Genomic DNA, 20,358 nt, shown 5'->3' on the forward strand with positions numbered 1-20,358 from the left:
CCGCATCCATTGCTCTCAGGTCCTTTGTGGTCGTGGTGAATGAACAACTGCAATCATTTTGGGCGCCCAGCTTGACGCCAGGGTGAGCCTGACACGATCTGAAAGGCGGGGTTCTCCAGCTGGACATCACGCCTCCTGGGCCGAGTCTGAGATGGAGTTCCCAGAAGTGGACTTGGATGCCTCTACTGACCATTGGGCTATAGAGCCTGCCAACCACAGTGGGCATTTGTGACTCAACACAAAGGCCCAGCATATCCTGAGCCAGGTGTCAAGGTGGATGTCTGAGTTGGTGACCCCTCGGTGGCTGTCAGGACCATATCCAGAGGATATGGCATGGCACTGGGGATGGGACTAAGAGAGGGCATGGCTGGGTGAAGGTGAACCTCTGGGACAGGTGGTTTCCGAACCAGGCAGAACCTCCTCAAGGAGCAGGCAAAAGGCACAGGTGAGGAAAATAGTACCTGGACAGGGGTAAGGAGCGGCTGGCACCCAGGTCTGAGGAGGAACAGCTAGCAAAAGGGAGCAGGGGACCTGGCACAGAGACCCAAGCCAAGGCCTGCCCAGGTAGGAGGCCTCTGAGTTCCCCAGTGCCACCACCCCACGCTGGGACTCCTGCTGTCAGCTGGCCTCCCCAAAAAGGACCTCAGGGTGGGCAGCGGGCCCTCCCAGCCACCACCAGGGGGCGCTGCTGGCCCAAAGCCACAATTCAGTGTAGAGTGGGAGGGGACTGTGGGGCCAGCCACCAGGGCACCCAGGACCCCACAGGTGGAGGATATGTTTGCTCTCAAAGTGTCTGAAGGAAAGTGCCCAGTGCTGGGAGCAGGAACTGGGGAGCCCCCCTGCTGCCCACCCCACCCTCCTGTCTCCTGTCCCACGATGTCTCCCAACCCTGAGGACCTCCTATAGGGTCTCTTCTCTAGATGGCCACCAGGGTGTTCCTGGGCTCCAGAACCTGCTCTGGGCCCTCGCGCTGGAGCTCAGGCCCTGGGGCGGGCCCCCAGGATACCACTGTCCAGCCACCAGCTCTCTGCTCTAAAGCCACTTCTAACGGCTTTCCCCCCACACAGTCCCAAACCTGGTGTGTCTGGGGGCCCTGGCATCTGGGAACAACCCTCACTAGCCCTACCCAGGGACCCTAGAAACGATGCTCACACAGAAGTGTCCCTTCCACGCAGAGGCCACCCGTCGCTGCCCCTGGCAGGCAGGCCTGACCCGCCACACCGGCCAGCAGCTTCCTCCCCTCAAGGCCTGTGATGCCTCCAAGCGGCTTGCCACCACCCCCCAATCTGGCTTCCCAGCTCAAGGTTCAGGCTGGGGCACTTGGGCCTGGAAGGCATGTCCTCAAGAGCAAGCCTGGCTGTCCTGGGCTAGAGTTTCCGCCGCTGCTCCAGGCTCCGCGGCACCTGGGGCTCAGGACTGCAGCTCATCTGGGGCCTCACCCACGTACAGGCCCTTCCAGCCGCGGGGCAAGGGGCCGTGCAGCCACAGGGCTCCCACTCCTCCTCGTAGGGTCAGGGCTGCCCCGAAGGCTCTGTCATAGCTAGCTCCTCACCGGGCTCAACCGGCCTGCTGGCCACCAAGACCCTGTCCCCCACGGAGCCTCTCGGAGCCTGGCCAGGAGTCCGCCCAGAGAAGGCCACTGGGGGCAGCCGGCCGTGCTGAGGACACGGGCCGCTGGTCAGCATCCTGGGCCAGGAGCCTCTCTTCGGGACAAAGGGGCCTTGTGCAGCTGAATGGGTGTTTATACTGGAGCCCGAGCTAACTCAGGGCGGCAAGGCTGGGTAGGCCTGGCACTGGGCTTCCCCGGGTAAACATGGCCAAGCCAGGCACACAGCCGCAGGACTGAACTTCCACACCAGCAGTATCCTGGGGCCTCCTGCCAGGATGGGGGCATGAGGACCCGGGGGCTGGCCTGGGACGCTGCCTCGGATCCCCAGTGCTGAGCAGGAGGGAAGTAGTGTCCACAGGCTGGCAGCATGCCCACTGAGGCCTCGTGGATGGGGCACCCCGTGGCTGCCTCCCAGATCCATGGCTGCCCCCACCTTCTTAGAGCACAGGAGAGGAGGGCCCCCCAAGTCTGCAGAGACTCCCTCTTTTACTCCCAGTGAGATGTCATCAGGAGGAGGGACCTCAGGTGAGGGGTGAGGTAAGGGTGATCATGAGGGTGGGGAGTAGAGGGGAGAGACCTTGCCTCCAAGTGAGGCCACTGCGAGAAGGTCTGCGGGCTGCCACCGCAGCTCAACTTCAGCCTCCAGAACCAAGAGACCTAATGACCTGTCGCCAAAGGCAGACCCGCAGGATCTTGTGAGGGCAGCCCAAGGACTGCAACCCTCACCGTGACCAGGACTGCCGGGCAGGAGGCACGCCCCCCGCCCCACCTGTCCTCCCTAGAGCTGTGGCCATCTCCACCGCACTGAGAGGGCCCATGGGGGAGGAGCAGAATGGGGGTGCAGGGGGACCGGCCTTCCTCGATGTCCCCCCACCTCCTCACTGGCAGGCCACTGTAGCTCTCTTCGGCCATGGCCTCCCCCTGGAGTCAGGTGCTGCCTCCACTCCCAACTGCCCCCAGCCCAGGCTAAACCCCAAACTCTCCTTGGCCCCTCAGTGGGAAGGAGGATTTCCACGTGGCCAAGCGGGTGCCCAGAAGGTCCTTACTTGGGCTGACCCCCTCCCCACTGTGCCACTCTGCACTCTGAGAAGGCCAGATAGTGTAGATGCTGCCTGGGCCCGTGGGATCGGGGTGTGCACACCCAGGCCCCTGTCACCTGTAGCCTCTCAAAGAGGTCCTGGCAGGATGGAGGTCAGCAAGCCACCACACGCTGGAGAGCAGACGGCTCTCCCCAGGGCCAGCAGGGCTGCCTGAGGCCAAAGAAGGGAGTCCTGACTCAGCGGAGGCTGCCTTGGGGGCCCTGCTGGGGTGTGGGGCGTGTCCCTGAGGTGGAGAACCTGCCTGTAGGGCTGCACGTGGGGGACAGCCCCACGCACCCTGGCCCTGGTTCCTAGAGGCCTCCCTTCCCAGGACCCCAGACCCCAGGAGCCCTGGGCTGTCCTCACCCTTTCCACCCACCGCTGTTAAGGTTGCGAGAGAGCCATTGTGCCCAGCGGCCTGCAGGGGGTGCCATTGGGCTGGCCTCAGCATCCGGCAGCTGAGCAGTGACCAGTCCCAGGGGCCGGGGCCTCCACACTGGGTCTCCCAGACCCCTACCCTGGGGCATCAAGGGGTCATCTCCCTGTCGTCCCTGTCCAGCCAACAGGGGCACCAGTCCTGCCCCCTGCACGTACCCTCTGCCCTGCAGTCCCCCAGGTACCAACCTAGGCCCCCACAAATTGCATAGCAGGCCCAGCCACAGTGGGGGTACTTAGGAGGCACACCTGGGCCCAGAGCAGCTGGGGGGCCCATCACCAACCACTGAGGGTCTGGACAAGCCTGAAATGGGCCTGCCAGCAGAGGCTTGTGGCGGGGACTTAGCCCTTCCTTCCTTGGCCCCGTCCCTGTCCAGCGGGGCTCCAGGGGCCAAGGCAAAGGTCCCCTGCCCCCTGGCACCACCAGCCAGGCCCCAGGGTGTGCTGGGCTCTTGGCCCCCACCTCAGTCTTTTAGTAGTAGGCCGGACTCAGAGAAACACGCCCAGCCCCCACCTGGCCCTGGGCTCCAGGCTGTCCGGCTCACAGGTGTCTGTAGACAGACCTCACGAGGCCTAGTGAGGTGAGGGAGTGAGCGCTCCCCCAGCACCCCCTGCTCTGGAACAGGGCTTGAGGTGAGGGGACCATACCTCCTGCAGACAACAGGTGGGAACAGAGGGACAGAGTGAGGGGCTGTACCCAGCCCACTGGGGGCCAGGTTCCCAGAGGCGGGGACCTCTAACCTCGGAGCCCTGGCCTGTTTCCCCCTCCCAGTTGTCCCCCCATACCCCCTACAGACACACGCCATCAGAGGATGGGCTGGCATCCTCTGACCCAGGTGTCTACTCTGCAGGGGCAAAGATGGGGTGGGCAGGGCTGTGGGGGAGGGAATACACTTCTCTTGACCAGGTGACCTGTGACACTCAGCTTCTGAGGAGGAGGGGGTTCTGCTGGGCAGCAGAGGGGTGAGTGGCCTGTGCGATTCCGGCCTAGACCTGCGGTCTACCCGTGGGTTTCCAAAGGCATAGTGTCCATCCACTCATGGGATGGGACTGGGCCCACCTTGGGGGCCGTCTCCAGCAGGACTGGCTGCACAGGCAGCATCCCTGGGCCCTGTGGAATGGCTTTGGAAGCTATACAGGCGGGGGAGAGCTGGCGTTAAAGCCAGCCCAAGGGGTCCCACCAGAGGGCGGTCTTCCCCTGGCGTGCCAGGCTGGCAGGGCGGTTAGCGGGTGGGGCCTGGAGAGCTGCCAAGGCCCGGGCCTGGGGCTGAACCACGGGTGTCCCACACAGGCAGTGTCCCGGCCCCATGGCATGCAGGGGAGCCTGACAGGCCCTAGCGCTTCTGCCTGGGGTGTCCTCCAACCTCAGGACTGCCCAGAGCCTGCCTGCCCCTTGCCCTGGCCCAGAGCTAGTTGCTGAAGCTACACATGGCCCTCTTGGGGGCCCGTGGCTATAAGCCCTGACGGCAGGGCTGACCAGAAGTTGATGCTGAGGATGGGGGGAGGGCTGGCAGCTGCGGGTGGACCCCTAACAACCCCAACAACCCCCTTAGGGTGTGGGACCTCACACCCTAAGTTACAGGAAGCAGAGGGGGATCCAGACCAGGGCACAGAGCTCTGGAGCCCTACACGTCGTCCGCACACACAAACATGTACAGAGGGCTTTCTCAGTTCCAAGCACCATGCCCGGCCTTCGGGGTCCAGCCCCGGCCCTGTTGGAGTCCACCTTCTGGCGGGGTGAGGGGCAGAGAGTGCAGGAATAAGCAAGAACAGGGTGGGAGGAAGGTGGCAGCACTGTGGGTAAGGGGGCAGAGAGCAGGGGCCTGAGAGGCAAAAGTGCCCCTGGGGGGCTCCCAAGCACCCCCTCTAGCCAGAAAAATCCCAAGGCTGCTTCACAGCCTCTTCTGCCCCACCCCACACACACCACAGACACTGAGCCACTTCCATGGAGCTTCCTGGGCAGGGGCCTCACCACCTCCACACCAGCCAGGCAGGAGCTCCAGCGACCCAGAGCAGTAGGGAGCATGGGAGGGGGACCAGCGTGGGCTGGCCCCCGTGTCCTGCCAAGACCTCAGATTCCCACACCATGCAGGTGACCCCCATCCCCTGCTGCTCACCAGTGGACAGGTGGGTGGGGCAGCTGAAGATTGGGCTGGGCTGGCTCTTGGGACCCCAGGCAGGGGTCATCCTCCCTCATCCTCTCTGGGCTGCAGAGGTCATGGGCCAGCAACCCTTGGGGTCCTCCAAACTTGGAAGGTAGCCGCCCACCAGGGTGCAGGCCCAACCCTCCTCAGCTGGGCTGGGCCTGGGGGGTGTCACTCTGCACCAGGCCCAGCAGCAAAAGCCATCCGGACATGGGGCAGGCCCGAGGTGGGGGGCTCCTCTTGCACAAGCCCCACACTGGGTTGGCCTCAAGGAATCAGAAACACATGGCCAGGCCGGCCCAGTGTCCCCATGTCCCAGCATCCAGGCCTCAGGCAGCTCACCCACAGAGCAGAGTTGAGGCCGGGATTCCCCCTGCCCCCACCACGCGCCTTCCTGCCCCCACCCCCTTTCAGCAACAGGACAGGCCGCACCAGCTCAGCCCCTCCATTGCCCAGCTCGGTGTGCAGGTCTGCTCCACTCCGAGGCTCATGCCTCCAGCCTGGCCTTGACCGCACGAGGTGGGCCCTCAAAGCTGTAGACCAGGCTTGTTCCCAGGGGAGAGGCCCTCCTGCCCCCGTGGCCTGGGCCTCCAGGCTTCCCCAGATCCTGGTGAGCATCCAGACCTGAATGAGGCAGCAGACCGCCTGGGGGGAGTTGCAGTGGGGTAGGGGGCTCTGGGGCTACTGTCACTGTGGAGGATGGCAAAGGAAGCTGAGAGCCATGGGCTTGGCATCCAGGCCCTGGGCACTTCATGCTGCTGACAAGGCCCAGGACTGGGGACCCTGCCATGCTGCTCCCTGTTTCTCTTCGTGGGGTGCAGCACTATGGGCCAGCGCAGCACTGAGGGGCTACCTGGAGGAAGGGGCTCTGGACGGGGGGTGGGCACGGCCAGCAGAGGGCCTCTCTCCAAGAAAAGGCTGAATGTTGGTCAGTGCCCAACACAGCCATCCTCTCTGCTGCCCAGGGGGTCGCCATGTCACCCTGGGGAGGCCCCACCCAGCCCCAGGGCCACCAGGGCCAGGCAGGCACCAGCCGGATCTGTGCCCGCCCTGACGTGCCCACCATGTACTGCTTCCCTCCGGGAGCGCACCCTACACACCAGGTGCTGGCTCGCCTGCCAGGAGCATGAGCTCACTCCACTCTCCCTCGGCAGGGCGGGCCATACCCCACCCCACAGGCCACGTGACTTGCCCGAGGTCCCACAGCCATCATGGCCACTCCCCACCCTGCCCCATCAGTGGCTTCCTGGAATAGCCCGGGGGTTCCCAGGTCTCTTTGCTCTCACAGGGACCATAACCGCCATGAGCAAGGGCCCAGACGGAGCCCAGGACAGCCTGGCACCTGGCAGGCCTGGTGGACAGGAGCGCTGGCTGGAGAGGGGCTCAGGAACCCCCAGGCTTGAGACGCCCAGGGCTGGGCGCTGTCTGGTCCAGATCCCTGGAAGGGGAGGGCAGGCAGGCATGGTTGTTGCTGTTGACACATTTCTCTCTCCCATTTCCCCCAGGCTCCTCCCACCAAGCAGGAAATGCTGGGGCTCTCCTGTGGGCCACAGGCCAGGCCTTCTGGACGCTTCTGGGAACCCCCTCCCCACATTCTCAGAAAGCTCTTGCCCTGAGCCCAGGCTTGTCTAGCCCAAGGTGCCCCTCCCTCCTGCCAGGGACAGCTGAGGAAGGTCAGCATCCTGGAAGAGGTGCCCTGGGCCTCGCTGGACACCAGCCCAGGGGGAGGCTGGTAGGCAAGGACTCTGGACAGGGGCTTAGGTCAGGCGAAGGAGGAAGCAGAAGGGGATCCAGACCAGGGCACAGGGCTCTGGCCAGGCTGTGAACACTCTCTTCACACTAGGGTCCCCAGATTCTAAGACCTGGGCCCCTGTGCTACCCCTGCAGGAGGGGATGGGGACAGTAAGCAGTGAGGCCATGCCATTCTGCTGGTCATGCCAGTGTGGCACCGTCTGCCTCCCGCCTGTCCACTTGGAGCCACTCTGTCATGGAGCTCCATTTGGCAAACTTGGCCAGGGCCTCACCTGCGGGGGGCTGGGGGGCTTCTCAGAGGAGCCCCTCCCAAGAAAATCTCCCAGAATGCTAACATGCCCCCTAAGAACTTCTGCTCACAGACCCTGGGCTCCCCCAGCAGCCCAGAGGCTCAGGGACGGTGTCCCACAGTGCAGGGACTTGGGCAGGGAGTGTGGGGCACGGAGGCTGGTGCCCTGGCCTCAGGGAGCTAGGAGTGGCAGGCCACGGGGAGGGCCCAGCGAGGGAGAGGGGTTTTCAGAGGGTGGATGGCCCGGATGGTGACCTGTGGGGAGGAAGTGGGGACACCTGGGAGAGACCTGGTGGGGGCCCCAAGGGCCAGCAGCCACTGGGGCCATGGGGGAGGGATTTTCCAAGTGGCCAGGGCTCTGAGGCAGGGTATGGGGCCATGTGGCCACAGCAGGGCTGGCCAGGTGCCCCCACCCCAAACCTGCTGGAGGCAGGCTGCGGGGGCAGCGGGGGTGCGTGACCAGGCCGGCTGGTCACCCATTCTGAGGTTGGAGAGGCAGGCTGGCGGCCAGGGCCTGGCTGCTGTCTCTGCAGGGCCCTCTCTGAGGACACCCGGTCCCAGAGGAGCTGGGAGGCCAGAGCCCAGCACAGCAACTGGACAGCCGCCACGTTGAGCAAGACCCTCCTGGCGTTCCCAGGCAGCCCCTGGCCATGCCCTCAATCCAGAAAAAGCTGGCAGGCCGGAGGTAGGAGGGGGACAGGGCCTGTGGCTACACTGGGTCTCTCGGGGGAACCTGAGCCCGGGGAGGGGTGAGTGGCCCCGAGCAGCAGCCTGAGGGCTTTCTGAAGGAGGCGTTGGCCCCCCCAGTGCCCTGCCCCTTGGCAGCCAGTTTCAGAGGCTTCAGCCGGCGGTTCTCATCAGTTCAGGGAACCAGCGGTTTGGCGGAGGGGCTGGGCTGGGGGGAGGGGCTGGCCTCCGCCAGGCAGGCACCCATCCTTGTCCCTGTCAAGCCCCAAACCCTTCGTAGGCACTCGTGGCCATGGACGGGACCTTGTGGGGAAAGGGGGGTCCATTCCACAACATGGGTGCCAGCTAGGGAGGCTTCCTGGGGGAGGCAAGGCCTGGAGGATAAGGACCTGGGAACAGGAAGGGAGGAGCTCCCAAGGAGGAGGAGCAGGATGAGGCTGGGCGGTCTCACCACCTCACAGTGGAAGTCAGGCTGGAGATGCCTCCTCCAGAACAGGACAGAGACAAGGGGCAGTGGGCACAGGCCTCAGAGCCTGCCTGCCTGCCGGTGCCTGGACAGAGGAGGCCATGGAGACGGGCAGCTCCCGTGCCCAAAGTCAGCGCAATCCTGTTTCATAACCAGCCTGGATTCCACCCCAGCCGAGAAAAGAGCATAAAAACCCAATATATTTTAATTATATCTTTGAGGGCCATGAGCACAATCGTTTCCAGATGGGGACCCGAATGATGGCTGCTCTGTGCTTGGCCCGGGGTTGGGGGAGAAGGGAGGATGGGCTGGGCCCCTCCAGGGTGACAGTGGCTGCTGTGGCTCAGGGCTCACTGCCCAGAGGCGAGGAGCTCTCTCTTACTGCTGGTGACTTCCATTTTACAGATGGGGAAACTGAGGCTCAGGGCTACTGGACTGCACTGCCTGAGGGCAGAGTGGCACCCCGGCCCAGGGTGGCACCCTGATCCAGACAGGGGGATCCCTGGGGTGGGCAGCCCGGGTCTTGGAGCAGGGGCCTGCAGCAGACCAGTGTGTCAGGGACGTGATTGGCAGAGGGTCTGCTTACAGCTGAACCCAGCTCCGTCCCAGGGCTCCCAGAGTCTGGGGTGCTGTCCCAGGACTCCTGCCTGCCCCTCCCGCTCCCTCTGGGCAGGAACAGACCCAGAGCAGCATCCTTCTCAGCTGTGAGACCCCTGGGGGCCTGCTGGAGGCCCTGGTCCCACCTGCTGGGAGACCCAGCCCCATAGGGCAGGGCACGCACAGGGTGGGTACTGGAACAGGAAGGTCCCCAGGAGCTCAGGGAGGCTGCTAGGAATTCTGCCAGGTAATAAGATTCTCTGCTCGGCCTCCCTGGCCCTTCCTGTGGAGCTGGCGGCCCATGTCTACCCAGCACCCCCCCACCCCGCTCTACTGCCCCACTGCACCCCTCACCCCAGCCCAGCCCCGCCGGAGTAGGCAGGACACCCACCAGCCCCTTGCATGTAATCAGAGGACGGACAGGACAGCAAGGGGCCTCCCATCTCTGCCCACACGCAGGGCTGAGGCCCCACCCTAGTGGTGGAAGCGGGAGGGCCCAGGAGGCACGATGGCATAGAGAGGGTTTGGGGAGGGCAGCTGCTGGGCCCCCAGTGGGGGTGCCCTCACCCTCCAGGCTGGCTCGAGGATGCTGGCCTGGGCTGGGTGCGCCCATGCACCTGGTTGGAGTTCGGAGTCAGCCCCACCAGCTCTCCCCAGCCACACAGTTGCCTGGCCTCGGTGCCCTACCTATAAAATGGGCACCAAGCAGAGGGTCCCTTCCAGGATGTCCAGGAAGGTGTGGAGGGGTGGCTGGGTCTTATGGGTGGCGTCGTCTTCCGGCGACGGCGTCTCCTGGGCTTGTACTCTGGGGAGACTCCACCACGACACCCTATCTTCCGTCACAGCCAGCATCCCAGAGGTGACCCACCAGGGGTCTTGTGGGGGTGGGGAGTGGAGAGATAGGCTTGGCCAGGGACCAAGGTGCTGCAGCCCAGACCTGGCCAGGATGGCCCCAAGGATGATGGCCTAGGGCCTTTCCCTCCCAGCACCCCGCCCTCCCAATGACCGCAGGGTGACCCTACATGAACTGCAGCTGGCAAGGTCAAGGTGGGGACTTGGCCCAGTGCTGGGCAGAGCACCCCTACCTCCTGCGCCCGCTGCCAGGCCCCGGGGCACCCACGGCAGACGTGATGTCATTCTGTGGCCTCACCTCCGCTGGGAACAGTGAAGGTGCTCCCTCGGCCCACCGAGGCAGGTGTGGGTGCTCCTTCTCCCCGGCTGCCCGAGGCTGCTGACTCACCCCTCCCCACCCACCAGCAGCCCTCAGCCCTGCCCTGAGCAGGGGGAGGCACAGACCTGCCTCACCGGCCCCTGGCCAATGCTGGTGAGAGTCTGGCTTCCCGGCGCTTCCCTGGAGCCCCCCAACCGCTAATGCCAGCAGCCACCTCCCAGTGTGAGACTGCCTAGCACCAGCCAGGCCACAGGGCATGCTCTCTATGCTAGCACAGAGCTGACCCAGGCTGCCTCCCGCCACCCAGGTCACCGGCTCCTGGGTGCTCAAACTCCACTCTCTCTGGGAGCCAATTCCCAGGATTCTGGCTGCCACCGACTTCCATTTCCATTCTCTGTCCTGCACATACTCAACCCTGCACCGTCCCTCCCCTCTCTACCCTATGCATACTCACCATTCCACCACCTCCCACCCTCCACCCTGCACGTACTCATCCCTCCACCCCCCCACTCCACCACCTCCCACCCTCCACCCTGCACATACTCACCTCTGCACCACTCCTCCACTCTCACCCACATTGCACATACTCACCCCTCCACAACCCCTGACCCTGCAAATCCTCACCCCTCCACCCCCCATCCTCCATATACCCGCTCCACACTTTCACCACCCGCCCCTCTCCCAAGTGTCAGAGCCCCGTATGGCTAGCAGCTTCGCCGTCTCTTCACCCTGCAGGCCATATACCACCCACGGCCCTGCTGGCTCAAGACAGCTGTGTGCACTCCTCTGGCTCCTGTTCCATCACTCTGCCTCTCCCATCCTGCCACCAGACCAGTCACTGATCCATCCATGCGTCCACCAAACAGGTCCTGACCAAGCACACGGGCCCCGGCCCTGTGGGGCAAGGCTGTGCTCTCAGGACCTCCCACACCTACAGTGAGGGGCCCTCCGGGGATCGGGCAGAGTGGGTGGGCACCTAGTCTGAGGCAGGTGGGTGTGGTGTGTCGGGAGGCGGGTGGGGGCAAGGGGGCTTTAGCAGGGCCGAAGGCAAGGGGCAGGTTCTGAGGGAGGCAGGGCAGGAGGCCAAGAGCAGGGCCCGAAGGCAGGAGGAGGAAACGGTGCCAGAGACAATCCCACAACAGACCCGATAAGTGCCTGCTGCATAACAGTAGTCGGGGGCCCCAAGGAAGAAGCCAAGGACTATCTTGAGACAGCTGGGTCTGGGGGTGAAAAAAGGGTTTGCCTGCCCTTCCGGGCCCCTATAGCCTGGGGCTGCCTCCACCCAGAGGGATAGGGGCCGCACCAAAGGCTGGAGCAGGAATGGGAGAGAGGTGACACAGGCACACCTACCCTCACCCCTCCAGGCTGCAGCCCAGGGTTGCGGACAGGCCTGAGCAGGCATGATGGAGGCATGGCAGAGGTGCACCTCCCTCCCCGTCCTTTCCACCCGCGCCAGCAGACGGCGGGCCAGGGCTGACGTCCTCTTCAGGACCCGCCTGCTTCGGGCCCTTCTCCGGCTCTGCCACGGCTGCCCAGCTGGATTCTAGCCACAGCGAGAACCTGGATGGTCCCCACAGGCCCTGAGCTAGAGCCCACCCCAGAGCTGCTTTTGTGCCTGGCGGTAAAGGAAAGATTCTGGGTGAAGGTGTCCCCCCAACATGGACCTCAAGGGCGCTGGCTCAGGAAAGCTCCCTCCCCTCAGGCGTCAGTCCCCACTGCTTCTGGGTCCTCCCAGGCTCAGAGACCAGTGGAACCAGCTCAGGGAGGCTGGGAGGACCAGGAAATGACTGCAGACTCCCTCAATCAGGGGTCTGCAGGCAGTGGGAGGTGGTCATCAGGCTCAGGAGACAAGACAGGCCCTCTCACTTCCAACAGGGTGGGTGAGGGGTCTCTGCCTCAATGCCCTGTCCCCTGGGCAGACATGGTACCTGATCCAGGGTCTTGACTACTTCCACACCTGAGAACACGGAGACCAGGCCCCACGGGCTCCCTGTCCATGGTAGTCCACGGCCCTGGCAAGCAGCACTCAAAGCTGCGTCAGGAGGAGGGTGGGCACCTGGGGTCCTCCCCATTCTGCTGGAGGCACCCAGGTGGCCATGTAATGGGTACCTGGCGGGGCTGCTGTTCATAACCCCAGATCCTGGGCTCTGCTGAGATGGAGCTGGAAAACTTGGGGTTTAAACCAAGAATGAATCCTCTGCCCGTCCTGAGACTTGGCCCAGGTCCCCAGAAGAGCAGAGTGAGCCAAGCCCCTGGGATAGGAAGTGAGGTCCTGGCAAATCCTGGGGTCCAGCTGAACCCCACCCCTTCATGAGCATGGGGAAGAGGGACAGGAAGGCCCCTGTTTCTCTTGCACACTCTCTGGACTTCTCGTTCATGACCACAAGGTCCCCCAGGCCACAGAGCAGTTCCCTGGGGAGAAGGGGGCCCTGAGACCCCGAGTGGGCTTCCCAGGGAGCCAACCACCACCTCCTGGCTAAAGAGCACACCAGCGTTTTCACCCCTGAGGAGGGCAAGGCCTAAGAAAGAAGGATAGGCCCCATCAAGGCTCTTGGTGCTTCAGCTATGCTTGACCCAGCACCCTCCCTCTCCCGCCACCCCCCCCCACCATGTCCCCTTCCCCTTGCAGCAGAGATAGCGTGGGACTGAGAAGCAGATAAACTTGCCTGCCCCAGGACCTGATTAACAGTAAATCCCAGGAAGTCCCCGCCCCATCCTGAAACCCCATCTGCAGCCTGGCTCAGCCTGGGCAGTCATCCCACCCATCCGGGGCAGGCCTGGCCCAGAGGCCACCACCGCTGGCATGCACCCGTAGCCCCTCCCCGAGGGCCCAGCCTTCTCTGCCCACTTTAGGGGTGAGATGACTGAGGGGTCCTAGAGCCACCCCTGCCCCCAGGGCCTTCCCCACTTGTCTTATCTGTGGCTGGACCAGGGCCTCATAAATGCCCTGGGGAGCAGCAGGCCCCTAGGTGAGGGCTCAGGGAGGGAGCTGACATAGTTTCTCATGGAGATGGGTCAGGAAAAAACCAGCCCGCCCAGGAGGCCCTCAGAGAGAGAGGTCCCTGGAGGACCTGTGCACGGACACTGGGGACAGCAGGGAAGGCAGCTGGGGCATAAGGACTTCCCTATTTCTTTTCCTTAAATGAGGTGGCCCACCTTCCACCCTCTGGCCATTTCCTGGGGCATCAGGGTGGGGACTGGGAAGGGGGTCAGGTCCCTAGGGCGTGTACAGTCTTCAGCCCTTGTACTAGGGCCTTCAGATGCTCAGTCGGCCTGAAGAACAGATAGCCACACTGAGGCAGGGGGCCTTGGCTGTGGTCACCTGTGGGTCAAGCCTACACAGAAGGGTAAGGCAGGCAGAGTCAGGCACCCCGACCATGGGTGGGGGGACAGCGAGGCTGGCCGCAGGACAGGAAGCTGGCTGGGCTGCAGTGGCCACCAAGTGTGGGCAGGAGTGGCCCTCAGTTGCCGGGGTGGGGGGGCATGTGTGGTGCCATTGGGCAGATGACTTAATCACAGGCGGGCTTTGTCGCTGGGCGCTTGCCTCCCTGCCCGGATCCTCCAACCAGCCCTGCCGCAGGCTGCACGCCCCACCCCCAGCCCCAGCTCCTAGCAACCTGCAGCCGAGCATGGGCAAATGTGAGGAGGGCTGGGGGCTCCTTGCCACAGGGCCTGGGAACAGCACAGGGGTGGCCGTGGGGTGCGGCCGGGGCGGGTCCATCCCAGGCCGGGCCGGGGGGACGCCTGCCGTGCCTGGCCCGTGCCAGCCCCTGGAGGAGGGCATCCTGGGAGTGGTTCTGGGCTGGCACCCTGGCAGAGGAGGCGCCGGGGCCGGGGGCTTTGTATGCTGCAAGCCCTCTTCTCTTCCTGGGCCCCCACCCAACCGATCCTGTCAGAGCCTTAGAAAATGAGACAAAGGCCCGGGAGGCCCCGGGAGGGCTGGGACACAGGCAGGAGATGGGGTTTTAATGACCGGACTCTAAGGGTGGGAGAGGAGGGAGCTCGTTAACCCTGTCGGGCCCTCTCCCTGGGGCCACCCACCCCCACCCAGGCCCCTGTCACTGACCCTTTAAGATGGAGAACGAGCAGAAACAGGGCCGGGGGCCGGGGTCCCCAATGCCCCCACCCAGGTAGCCTGTGCCCCAGTCCCCTGCCAGACAGCTGGGAGCAACTGAGGCCCTGTGCAGGAGCGGGACGCCAGCTAGGAACATGGGTCTGTCATCCCTGCCCCTCTGCGCTTGCAAGTTTCCTGTGTCCTGAGCTCAGACTAGGAGCTGCACCCCTGCAGGGGGGTCACCTGCAGTGTGGGAAACCAGGGGCTCTGCCACGCCTCCCCAATTCTTTCGCAGAGTTCTTCCTCACATGGCGAGACAGTAGGGAGCCCCTGTGGGCCCCAGAGCTGTGGCAGAGACCATGGAGGGGATGGCCACCTGCTTGTTTCCTCCTTCAGGCCCTCACATCCAGTGTCGCCTGCCCCCAGCCCCTGACATTCTCAGAGGTGCCACCAGCCAGCTCTTCCATTCCCCCCACCCCATCCCCCACAAACCACCTCCTATCCCTCACCCCAAGGTGCAGAATTGGGCCTGGGCCTGTCATCTGCTCTGACCTTGGACTTGCCATGTGGGGACTTGACGAGGCCCTGGGTGTCCTGAGCCTCATTTTTCTGGAGGGCCAGGTGTCCAAGGACCCAGAACAGAAGCAGAGCCACAGATGGAGATTTTCAGCTACGTGGGATAATCCATGGAGAACACCAAGCGTGGGGGCCAGGTGTGAGCAGCCCCCCAGGGGGCCGGCACATTGTTCCAGAGGGTGGCAGTTGGAGGAAGCAACTCCAGGGGCACCAGATAGGGCACCCCCTGCCCCCCAAGTGCCAGCTGCCTGTGGCAGGAGGACCCACTTCGGCAGCCTGAACCTGCGCATTCTGTCCTGCTCTGGACTGGGGCAGGGACAGGAGGCTGAGGTCATAGAGCCCAGCACATGGGGAGGGATGTGCGGTAGGGCCAGCTTCTCTGCTGGGCTCAGGATGGGGTGTCCAGCTGGGGAAGGGCAGAGGCCAGGGTCCCTCTGCAGGGTCACCTCTGCTCCGGGGGCTGAGCTCTGATCCCTGCCCACCATCTATGTCTATGCTGTGGGGCCAGATGGGCCCAGGGAGACCAGCAAGGGGTACCTGTGATGGCCCACAGAATGTGGGTGAGGCCAGCCAGCGGGGAGGCCAAGGTCTCGCGGGGTGTCCAGGTGGTTGGAAGGTGGGACAGACTCCCAGAGGACTCAGGGATTGGGCCTGAGAGCTGGTCAGGTACAGAACAGCCCATGCTTGAGCTGGGCAGTGAACGGGAGTCAGAAGCAAGGTGTGATGCCATTAGGGTCAGGAGACCCCCTCAAGGTGCCCACTGGCTGCATCCAAGTGCAGGCACATCGTAGAGGGCACATTCCTGTGCTTACAGGTGTCTCTCTGTGCCCACAGGCCTGGAGCTGGGCCTGGGCCCAGAAGTGTCCCCAGGGTGGGTGTGTGTGGCAGGTGCCTGACACTGAGGCACGTGGCTTGTCCATGTGTGGCTATAGCAGACCCCCCCCCCGCACCCCAGAGTCATCAGGGTGCAGGTGCTCCCCAGGAACCCCCAAGCTCTCTCCATATAGTACGCCTGCCCTCAGAACGCTGAACTTCAGGAGAGCTCGAGGCCCCTATGCCTTCTTATAGGCACTTCCTTCTTGGGGTGGGGGGTTTCTGGGAAGGCCAGTAAATGAGCGTCCGCCCAATAAAGCCACATCCCGGCCTCAGGCAAGCGGCCCTCGGCCCAGGAACCTCCAAGTCAGACGATGGTCCCAGGATTTGCCTGGGCCAGGTCTCCTCTGGGCAACCTGTGCTGCCAGGAGGGGACTGAGTTTCCACCGAACAGAACAGGAGACGAGAGGCCGCCCCGCAGTGGCCACCCCAGGCCCGCTCACCTGTGGACAGGCCAGCCGAGCTGGGGGCAGTGGCCTCGGCACAAACAGCCCGGCCTGTTTTCACCCACGGGGTTCCACGGAGTTTCCAAAAGTCTTAATAAGGGACGTGGCCTGGGCGGGAGCGTGGCCGCTGGGCTGTGAATGGCGCCTGTGAGCGCCGGGGAGAGGCCGTCCTCCGCGGCCAGCCAGGGGGGCCCGGGATAAATGGCCCCAGTCATGCCTTGAGCCGGCCCAGCGCGAGTGTGCGAAGTTGAAGCTATAAATTACCCGCCGAGGCCAGCGCCACCGCAGCGCGGGCGGGGGTGGGGTGGGTGTCCGTAAATCGGCCCTTTCACCACTGGAGGCTGCGCACGAAAGAAAAACTTTGTTTTATTAAAGCAACATCAGGGCTGCGGCCGCCCGGCTGGGAGGCGCCAACAGCGGGGCTGGGCACCGGGCAGGCGGGGAGGCGGGGGGTCCAGCCGCACCCCGGGGCCTTGGAAAAAGGGCCCGTCAGGAAGGACCAGCTCCAGCCACAGGGGGCCGGTGCCCACTCCTGCACCAAAACTGGCGGGGGCCTGTGCTGCTGGCTCTCTGGGTGGCCCCACCCTGGTCCCCCACATATTGCCGGGGCCCCTCCAAACCCCCCCACCGCAAAGCCAGCCTCCATCAGCCCCCGAGTGGGGCTCCTGGGTGAGCCACCTCCATCCCCAAGAGCTCCATCTTTCCTTCCAACCGGAGGATGACTGACATTCTGGGGAGCAGGGAAGGACCGCTTGGGAAGCCGCAGGCCTTGTACTGCCCCTGGTGGGCTCAGGCCCTGCTCTGCTGTGGGGGCTGGAGCCCCAGCCAGCCCTCATGGGGAGTCCCCCACCCCACCCAAGCCTTCCATGGCTCCCGGCTATCCCAGCCTCAGGGTCACAGGAGGCTGGGCGTGTGGTGCTTTAGGAGCTGCCTAGGATAATTTTTAGACAATTAAAGTGAAAATGAATGGAAACCAGGGGCCTTATCTCTACTCCTCCCTCAGCCAGGAGGTAGGCGCTAGTGTCCCACAGACCCTGGCAGGGTGAGTAGGTGGAAATTCAGGGTGTGTGAGTGCAGGTTCTTGCCACACACGGACTCCCAAAGGAAGCTCCCAGTGGCCCCCCAGCCCTGCCCGTGCAGGGACACCCCCTGTGCGAGGTCCTCTGTGCCCATAGCCTCCTCCAGAGCCTCCCCAGAGCACCCCAGCCCCATGAACCGCAGAGGAGGCTGCAACCCAAGGCCCACCCTCCCTCCTTTCTACACCCCTGCCAGAGGACAAGGCTGCATTGCTTGCCCCGCGCCTGAGCCCCCTAGCCAGATAAGTGCCTGGTAGGAAGACTTCCGGCACCACATCTGGCAAGCAAGTGCTTGCTTGGGGCAGCCAAGCCTCTGGCTTCTCTGTTGCAGGCGATTGGCTTTGCCTGTGCCCTCTGGACTTTCCAGATGCCTCAACTGAAGATGGGGCCTGGAGGTCAGGGTGGCAACCCCCTCTGGGCCCAGAGCGCGTCTGCCCCCATGTCCCCATCAGGCTGGAAGCTTCTTCTGCTTCAGCCAGTGGATCACAGTCCTCGCTCCCCATGTGGATTCAGAAACCCAGGCTCCTCAGCTGATGCATGGAATCTCGGGAGTCACAAATGACTGATGCCAGCCCCTTGAGGTACCAGTAACTCACACCTGCCAACCTGGGTGGGAGGTCCTGTGAACAAGACCCGCTGGGGTGGGGCTGGCCTCCCAACTGAACCCAGATTGCAGTATTCAGAACAGACCCGATATCGGAATCCAGGGAGCGAGATCAATTTGGAGGCATCAGGCAGGGAGGGCCCGGCGAGGGGCGCACTCTTGGGTTGAACCTGAAGGATAAGAAGGAGCCAGGCCTGAGTGGCCCTGAAGTACGGGCTTCTGGGAGGCCCAGGGGCTGGAGTAGATGGAGCCACAGGAGGCGGGAAACCAGGGGCCAGGGCACAGGAGCCACTGCAGGAGCAGAGTGGCACATGGATTTGGGAGGGAGGGCACCAGGCAGGGCAGCACAGGCCTGGGGAAGGAGTGGGGGTCGAGGTCAATCCTGGGCGAAGGCTGAAATTCCAGGGCCTGGGACTCAGCCTCCTGTATCCTCAGGCTGCTCTAGGGCCCCTCCCTGACACGGTAGGCAGAACCTGGGCTGGGTTAGGGTGCCAGTCTCCGCCAGGGGGCCAGGGGAAAGGGCCTGGGAGATGGCTGTGCCCCCGGAATCATGCTGCTTCCAGCCCGCCACCCAGGAGATGAAAGGCCGTACGTTGGCCCTGCCCTGTTCAGGCCCCCACAGTGCCCTTTGAAGGCTGTGGGAATGCCTGCAGGGCAGACGGATGCCAGGCACTGGGAGGGGGGCTGCTGGTGTTGGGGCACTGGCCGAAAGGGCCTCCTGGCTCAGCCCTGGCCACCTCCCAAGGCCACACTGTCACGGCCTTGCCCTGTCAGAGATGCCAGTGGGCAGTGGGGGCAGGGGGTACCACCATTCTCCACCGGTCGCAAAAAGCAAGGCCTGTGACCGTGCCTCAGTCTCTCCATCTGTACTGCCAGTAGACAGAGACCAAGAAGATGTGGAATCGAGACTCCCACATACCCACCCCTGCAGTGTGGGCCTCAGGGTTGACAAGGGTTCAAGGAAATGCAGGCCTCCCAGGCCCCTCTGGAACCTCTCCTCTAGGGGTTACCCCACTGCCTGGCAGGCCTCGGGGAAACCTCCCACCAGGACCGACTGTGGGGTGGTGGGGCAGCCTCTGCATCAGTCTGCTCTGGCTGGGAATCCCTCCGGTCTGATCCCAGCTGCCATCCGGGATGCAGGACAGACTACAGGGAACCTGAGGGCGGGGGGTGGGGCCTGTTGCTCCTCTCCAGGGAACCTGAGGGCGGGGGTGGGGCCTGTTGCTCCCCGGGGCTGGGCTGGGGCTGGAATGTTTGCATTCACTGTTTGCCTGAGGAGGGTGGTGCCCCCGGGGTGGGGGGGGGCCCTCCTGGGGAGCCCCTCCCGGTTCCTAGGGCCCCAGGCCCAGCTGAGTCTACAGCTAAATCAGCTGGGGTGGGGGAGGGACCCTTTGAGTCGGATGGGGAATTCCAGGGCTGGTCTGGACACAAAAGGGTCCTTCCTGCCTCCAGCCTGCCCCTCAGGGACCCTCTGTGCCCTGGACCCCGAGACCCCAGCCCAAATAGTTGCTCAACCAGCTCCTCCCCCGCCCAGCCCTACGGGTCCCGGGGCTTCCCAGCCCAGCTCGGAGATTATGCAAATCCCCGGCGGCTCCTTAATTAAATCCCTAACGAGGCGCTGGGGCCGGGCCAGAGGCGGCGCTGAAAGCCGGGGTCACGCTCCGGAGGGGCCCGGCCCGTCTGCGACGTGAGGGCCCCCTGTGCCCCTACCAGGCCTGGGAACCTCCGCGCAGCCGGAGGGGGTGGCCGGGCCGGCCCTCCTTTCGCCGGGCCGGCCCGCCCCCCCGCCTCGCCCCCAACTCCCGACCGGGTGGCTGGACCCCAGCCCCACCTAGCGGCTTCGCCCCGGGCCTCAGTCTCCCCAGCTAGGACGGCCGGTCCCCGCGCACCTGCGCCGGGTCCTGCGGGCTCGGGGTCCTGGGGGCGGGGGGCCGCCGGGGTCGGGGGCGTGGCGGCCGGGGGCAGCGGCCCCCCCGAGCCCCGCGCTCCCCTTTCAGACGCGGGTTGTTGGGCCAACAGCCCGGCCGGCCGCCTGAAAGGCCGGGATTAGCGCACATTAGCGGCCCTTTGAGCGGCGCCCGGGGCGCCCCTTCCGCCTGCCCCGCCCCGCACAAGCCGGACCGCGGGGCGGGAGGCTGGGGGAGGGGAGGCCAAGAGTCCCCCCTTTTTGTCAGGTCTCGGGTCAGGGTGTTAGCCCCGCCTGGAGCCGAGGGGCGGCCAGCACAGACGGCGAGAGGGCCGCTGCCCAGTGGGGTCCGGATGGCCAGCATGCACAGCGGCCTCCTGACCCGGAGCCCTACCCGGTGGAAGCCCATTCCCCCTTCCTCCAACCTCTTTGCCACGGCTTCAAGGGGGTGACCTGGGGAAAGCCCCAGCCGCTCTCTGCTCCAAAGTGGCCTCCGCATGGGGGTCGAGGATGCCGCTTGCTGGCCTGCCACAGGGTCTCTCAGGCTCCTAACAGTGAACAGCGACCCCCAGAACAACCGCAGGGCTGTTCCCA

This window comes from Mustela erminea, chromosome 2 (genome assembly GCF_009829155.1).
Source record: "Mustela erminea isolate mMusErm1 chromosome 2, mMusErm1.Pri, whole genome shotgun sequence".
In the NCBI taxonomy this organism is placed as follows: Eukaryota; Metazoa; Chordata; class Mammalia; order Carnivora; family Mustelidae; genus Mustela; species Mustela erminea.